The sequence below is a fragment of the Cebus imitator genome, unplaced genomic scaffold (assembly GCF_001604975.1).
Source record: "Cebus imitator isolate Cc_AM_T3 unplaced genomic scaffold, Cebus_imitator-1.0 Scaffold434, whole genome shotgun sequence".
Lineage (NCBI taxonomy): Eukaryota > Metazoa > Chordata > Mammalia > Primates > Cebidae > Cebus > Cebus imitator.
Window position 1 is genome coordinate 1616992 of NW_016107749.1, and position 7187 is coordinate 1624178.

The following is a 7187-nucleotide window of genomic DNA, read 5'->3' on the forward strand; positions in this document are numbered from 1 at the left end:
GGGCAACAGAGTGAGACTCTGTCTGAAAAAAAAAAAAAAAAAAAAAGAAAGGCTGGGCACGGTGGCTCATGCCTGTGATCCCAGCACTTTGGGAGGCCGAGGTGGATAGATTATGAGATCAGGAGATCAAGACCATCCTGGCCAGCACGGTGAAGCCCTGTCTCTACTAAAAGTACAAAATTTAGCTGGGTGTGGTGGCATGTGCCTGTAATCCCAGCTACTTGGGAGGCTCAGGCAGGAGAATTGCACTCCAGCCTGGTGACAGAGTGAGACTCCATCTCAAAAAAACCAAACAAAAACCAAACACCTACACAGTATTTCTCCCCAAGTAAACTTAATCCGGCATCATTTTTAGATGAGCTGCACATATGCTGTCTTACTACAGAGAAATATTAAGACCAGCAGCCATAGCCTTGAACTGGGTGAGGTCCAGATGGCCACTGACCCTGTCGGCTAATCAGAGTCAGATAGAATAACAACTCATCAACATTCTTCAACTTTAAATTGGGTGTAAGCATAAATTCCAGTTTGGTGTTTTGGTCACTCTGATGTACATTTCACATGAAGTTTATTACAGACACTGTATCAAGAAGCAGTTTAACATTCTGTGAGTGCCTTAAGATTTTAGTGTGGCTGAGGTAGCGATCTGGTTCTATTTGCCCTAAATTTGTTTCAGGCTAGAATTCAGTTGCAAGGAACAGAACTTTAGGAAATCAACTACTCATTTCTTTATGTACTAGAGTAGATTAAAAAGGATTTTCTGAGGAACACTTTAGGCCTGCCTTTGGGAACTTCCACTGCCTGCCTCAGGACAAGGGGAATTATGGGATTATATTTAAGCCTTATTAGGTTCCTTGGTTCTGATAAAAATACAAATGCACCATGAGTGCTGTTAAGATAAGGTCTGTATTTAGCTGACAACACAGTCCATTTCTGTGCTGCTGCCTATATATATATATATATACACACACACATATATATATATATACACACACACACATATATATATACACACATATATATATACACACATAAATATACATATATATATATACATATATACATACATACATACATACACACACTTCTTTTTGAGATGAAGCCTCAGTTTGTGGCCCAGGCTAGAGTGCAATGGCACAATCTCGGCTCACTGCAACCTGTGCCTCCCAGGTCAAGGATTCTCCTGCCCCAGCCTCCTGAGTAGCTGGAACTACAGGCATGCACCACCCAGCCTGGATAATTTTTGTATTTTGAGTACAGATGAGGTTTTGCCATGTTGGCCAGGCTGATCTCGAACTGACCTCAAGTGATCCATCCACCTTGGCCTCCCAAAGTGCTGAGATTACAGGTGTCAGCCACCGTGCCTGGCCTGCTGCCAGTATTTACTAACAGATCAATATTCAAGAATAATCAGTTTAAGAATGAACAGCCCATTCACTTCTCCAGATATCTAAACCACAACATCCTGTTGCCCACTGTGCACCTTCAATTTTGGCAAAACTGCTTTTGCTGAAACACATTTTCATGCAAGGCCACCAGCTTATACTGAAGGGTACGATAATTCATTTAACAAACATTTATTTGAATGCCTGCTGTGAAATCAATGAAACTTGATGTTATATCTTCTTTATGAAGATCTTTAGGATAAATGTCTGATCTTAAGGCCAAGAACAGTTGCAATTCACCTGAACAACTAGGTTCCTTTTATTGAAGGAGGCTGAATGAGTTTTACATTTTCTTTCCTTTTAAAGCTGGCTGCTAAAAAGCTTAGGGTGGTACTTGTGAACAGGGGTGTTGACATTATGGAATGCATTTTTACATTTCTTTTTTGGCTCATTTTGTCTCACTCATACTTTTTCTTTGGCCCCACTTTAATTTACCTTGAAGTAACTTGCAAAACCTAGTACATGTTCTGAAATCTTTTTGAACAGGGCAGAGCAGAGCACAAATAAACAATTGTAGGAAGCAAAACGGAGGTGAGAACATATCAGTTTATTTAAAGTTATACTCATTCGTCAATTTACATTCTTTTTTTTTTTTTTTGAGACGGAGTTTCGCTCTTGTTACCCAGGCTGGAGTGCAAATGGCGCGATCTCGGCTCACCGCAACCTCCGCCTCCTGGGTTCAGGCAATTCTCCTGCCTCAGCCTCCTGAGTAGCTGGGATTACAGGCACGCACCACCATGCCCAGCTAATTTTTTGTAGTTTTAGTAGAGACGGGGTTTCACCGTGTTGACCAGGATGGTCTCGATCTCTTGACCTCGTGATCCACCCGCCTTGGCCTCCCAAAGTGCTGGGATTACAGGCTTGAGCCACCGCGCCCGGCCCCCCATTTACATTCTTATACCTGAGTACACTGTGAATACAGGAGCAGAAAAGAAAATTGGAATTTTTAATCTTAATATTAAATATTTTTTTCTCAGCTCCAGAAAGGAGTGAAAAAAAGAAAAACAAAAATTTAATTTATAAAAAATTTTTAAAAGAATATGTTTTTTGATAATCCTACTTCTGGAAGTGAGCACAATGAAGGGGGAGACTCACTGGTCCAAGGTAAACACTACATGGTTAAACTTAGGTTAAGTTAAATAGATGTTCCTAGAAAACTTACAGTGGTTTTATAAATTGAACATTTAGTAGTGAATTGATTAAATTCTTAAATATATAAAAAAAACTTGTCTACATGTGCGGCAATGGACAAAATCATTCCCTACATTATCTAACAAGTTCAGACTTTTGCGGATGATGTTTTCTTAAAGTAGGACAAGCTATGGAATGACAAAAAGGGTAGCTCAAAAGATAATAAACACATTACACACAATTAGGACACCTTGTGAACCACAGTGACACTTGTTCTGGTGAACCTGGTCTAACTACAATTATATGCACTTAGAACAAAGGGCATCACAATCATATAAAGTATAGTTCTTATTAAAGAATTTAGCATCTCTGCAGTCTTATTAACCTGATGTTGTCTTCATAGAGTAGGTTTGGGTATAAGTAAATGAACTGCCCTCACTACCTAAGAAAGCACTGGTAGGTGTTTGCCTTTATAAAAAAGGAACTGGTTACTCTAGAATTATAAAATGAATGATCAAAACTAACTCAAGAAAACCTAAGTAGCCTTTTTGAAGGATGTTAAGACAGAAACTGGTACTAGAGATAAAGAGAAATATTTTATAAAAGTCCATCAAGAAATATGTAACAATTGTAAACATACAAAAAGTGACAAGACAAACTCAGAGGCACTTATCTTATTAAAAAACACGCTTTCGTGCCACTGCACTCCAGCCTGGCGAAAGGGCAAGACTCTGTCTCAAAACAAACAAAACACCCGTTTTCACAATAAAGAACTCTCAAAGTTCAACAAGAAGACAATCCAATTTAAAAATGGGCAAAAGAGTTGAAAACACACCAAAAAGAGACACAGATGGTAAAATGCGCACATGACAAGATGCTCAACATCAGCAGGCACTAAGAAAATGCAAACCAAAATTGCAATCACTTCATATCCAACCAGAACAGAACAGCTATAATCGTAGAGACAGATAATAACAAGTGTTGGTGAAGAAGTGGAGAAACTGGAACCCTCATGCATTGCTAGTGGAAATGTAAAATAGTGTAGCTGCTTCAGAAAACAAAAGCATTTCTTTTCTTTTTTTTTTTTTAACCTGAGACAGTTTTGCTTGTTGCTCAGGCTGGGGTACAGTGGCACGATCTCACCTCATTGCAACCTCCACCTCCTGGGTGTAAGCTGTTCTCCATTAGCCTCCAGAGTAGCTGGAATTACAGATGTGTGCCACCACGCTCAGCTAATTTTTATATTTTGAGTAGAGGCAGGGTTTCACCACGTTGGCCAGGATGGTCTCGAACTCCTGAGCTCGTAATCTGCCCCCTTCGGCTTCCCAAAGTGCTGAGATTACAGGCATGAGCCACCATGCCCAGCCAGAAGCACTTCTTTTTAAAAAATTTTTTTTTGAGACGGAGTCTCACTCTGTTGCCCAGGCTAGAGTGCAGTGGCATGATCTTGGTTCATTGCAACCTCCGCCTCCCAGGTTCAAACAGTTTTCCTGCCTGAGCCTCCTGAGTAGCTGGGATACAGGTGCGCGTCACCATGCCCGGCTAATTTTTTGGTAGAGACAGGGTTTCTCCATGTTGGCAAGGCTGGTCTCGAACACCTGACCTCAGGGGATCCACTGGCCTCGGCCTCCCAACAGAAGCATTTCTTAAAATGTAAGACTAAGAGTTACCATTAGACCCAGCAATTCTGCCACTAGGTATCTGCTTGAGAGCAATAAATACATTATGTCCACACAGAAACCTGTACACAAATGTTCACCATAACATTATTCTTAACAGCCAAAAAACGAAACAACCCAAATGTCCATCAACCAATGAATGGAAAAACAAAAGAGAATATTATTCAGCAATAAAAAGAAATGAAAATACTGATAACATGCTATAACACAGATGAACTTCGAAAACATTATGCTAAGTGAAAGAAGTTAGTAACAAAAGGTCATATACTATATGACTCCACTTATATGAAAGGTCCAGAATAGGCAACTCTATAGAGGTTAAAAAGTAGGCTCATGGGCCGGGTGTGGTGGCTTGCGCCTGTAATCCAAGCACTTTGGGAGGCCAAGGCAAGCAGATCATGAGGTCAGGAGATCAAAACCATCCCAGCCAACACGCTGATACATGTCTCTATTAAAAATACATTAGCTGGGCGTGGCGGCGCGCACCTGTAGTCCCAGCTACTTGGGAGGCTGAGGCAGGAGAATCGCTTGAACCAAGGAGGCAGAGGTAGCAGTGAGCCGAGACTGTGCTACTGCACTCCAGCCTGGGCAACAGAGTGAGACTCTGTCTGAAAAAAAAATATAAAAAGTAGATTCACGGTTGCCTAGGGCTGGCAGGCAGGAAAACAGGAATGGGAATGACTGCTAACTGGTACAAATTTTCTTTGGGGATGATAATGTGCTAAAATTGGATTACAGTGATGGTTACACAATTTTGTAAATATACTAATTGTATACTTTAAGTGAGCAAACTTTATAGTCTCATATCTCAATACATGGACAAAAACAACAGGATCATCTCAAAAGAAGCATAAAAACACATGACAAAAATCCAATACCAATTCGTGATAAAACTCTCCATAAACTAGAAATAAGGGAAAATTTCCTCAACTCGATAAAGGGCATTTATGAAAAATGTACAGCTAACTACATACTTAATGGAAAATGTTTTTCCCTGAAGATTAGGAACAGGGCAAGGATGGATGATGCCCTTGGCAATTCTATTCAACATTGTACAATAAGGGAGAAAAAAAGGAAAAAGACAGTCTTTCAGAATTGAAAGCAGCAGGAAAACTGTCTTTATTTGCAGACTACATTATCCAATGTGCAGAAAATTCTAAGGAATCACAAACAAAAAACTACCAGCACTAATAAATGAGTTCAGCAAAGCTACAGCACATGAGGTCAATACACAAAAATCAATTGTAGTTCTACATACTTAGCAATGAACAATCCAAAAAGAAAAAAAATTCCATCAAAAGTAACATCAAAAAGAAAAAAAATACTTAGGAATAAATTTAACAAAACAGTGCAAGCCTTGAAAATTACAAACACTACTAATAGAAATTTAAAAATATCTAAATGATGGAGACACGTTCCAGGTCCATGGGTTGAGTGAACATCATTAAGATACCAATTTTCCTCAAACTGATCACAGATTCACAATGCCTACTGAAATCCCTGCAGGCTTTGTGTGTGTGTGTGTGTGTGGTAGAAATTGACCAGCTGAACCTAAAATTTATATGGAAATATAAAGGATTCAGAGAAGCCAGACAAATTTGAAAAAGAGCAACACTTACTTCAAAGGCTACAGCAATCAAAACATCGGCACCGGCATAAAAAGAGGCAAATAGACCAGAACAGAGAATGGGAGTGTACTGAATATCCTCACTTTTGTGGTTCTCTTGTAGATTATCCTTGCTTTTGTGGTAAATAGGGAGGTTAACCAGAGAAATCCTTTTCATCCATATAATTCTATGATACACTTATTACATAAAATTTTGTTTAAAACTTGCTCAATCCTAAAATGATATAGCCCTCCAGAAAAACAATACAGCAATATGTAGTAAGAGCAAGTTCATATTCTCTGTCGAAGTATTTCCACTTCTGGATATTTATCTTGGTAATATAATTCAACAAAAGCAAATAATCCATAAAGCTATCATCACTGTAACAACCACTTGTCCAACAAGAGTAGAATAAGATGAGTAACACAAAGAAATGTCAAATTACTAAAACAGCATGAAGATAATTTGTAGAAAATATTTGGTGCAAAGAATCAGGATATAAATAATTTCAACATGAAAATGTATATAGTATATAAACATATGCCAAATGGAAGGTAATCTGCACTACTGAAAGTAGTTTTAGGGTTGTAAGAGTCTAAAGACAGTGCTTTTTGTATGTTTAATTGCAGTCTTTTGAAATGTTAATGCATTGTATACTCAAAGGGGAAAAAAATCAGATACTATCCACAGGGTAGAGATGAAAAATATCAAGATCGCATTGATAAGGTTCTACATTCCTCTGGTTTGATTCCTGAGTGTGGTTATGAATCTAGAGTTCTCAACAGACATCTCAGTGATTAAAACTTTTATCAGTTTATACTGAAATTACCCACAGTATTTTACTAGTTCTACTCAGTATTGAGGTAAAGACCACAAATCTGTGATTTTACAAAGTAGTCATTACAATTCAGATATAATACTGGATAGTTCAAAATCTTTATGCCTGAGTATTTCACTTATCCTTATTACTTCCTTTCAAGTTCTTAACTTGTAATTCCTCAAGCAGCATTTTTTGGTAAGTTTATCAGCCACTGAACTATTTGAATCATATAACCATTAAAGTTCCTCTCAACTGAGAATAGTGGAAAAAGGGAGTGTGTATCTACTTTCCTGATTTTTCCTATTCTTATGACTGCCTGCTGGGATGAGAACCTCAGCATGATCTAGTCTCAGTATCTCCAAGGTTATCAGAGAGAATACCTGGTAATGCTACAACACACAACCCCATTAATAGTGGGATGAACCATATGAACTTGTTTCCGTGGGCCAAAATATTAATAGTTAATCATCAGCAATTTTGTATGGCTCAACCTTGGATGTCAAGC

At 38.6% G+C, this 7187-nt stretch overlaps 1 protein-coding gene across 3 annotated transcripts in view; it reads right to left on the reverse strand.

The window, feature by feature from the left end:
* The window catches only part of SPPL3 (signal peptide peptidase like 3), a 149807-nt gene that overhangs the window by 35612 nt on the left and 107008 nt on the right, over window positions 1-7187 (reverse strand). The window lies entirely within an intron of this gene.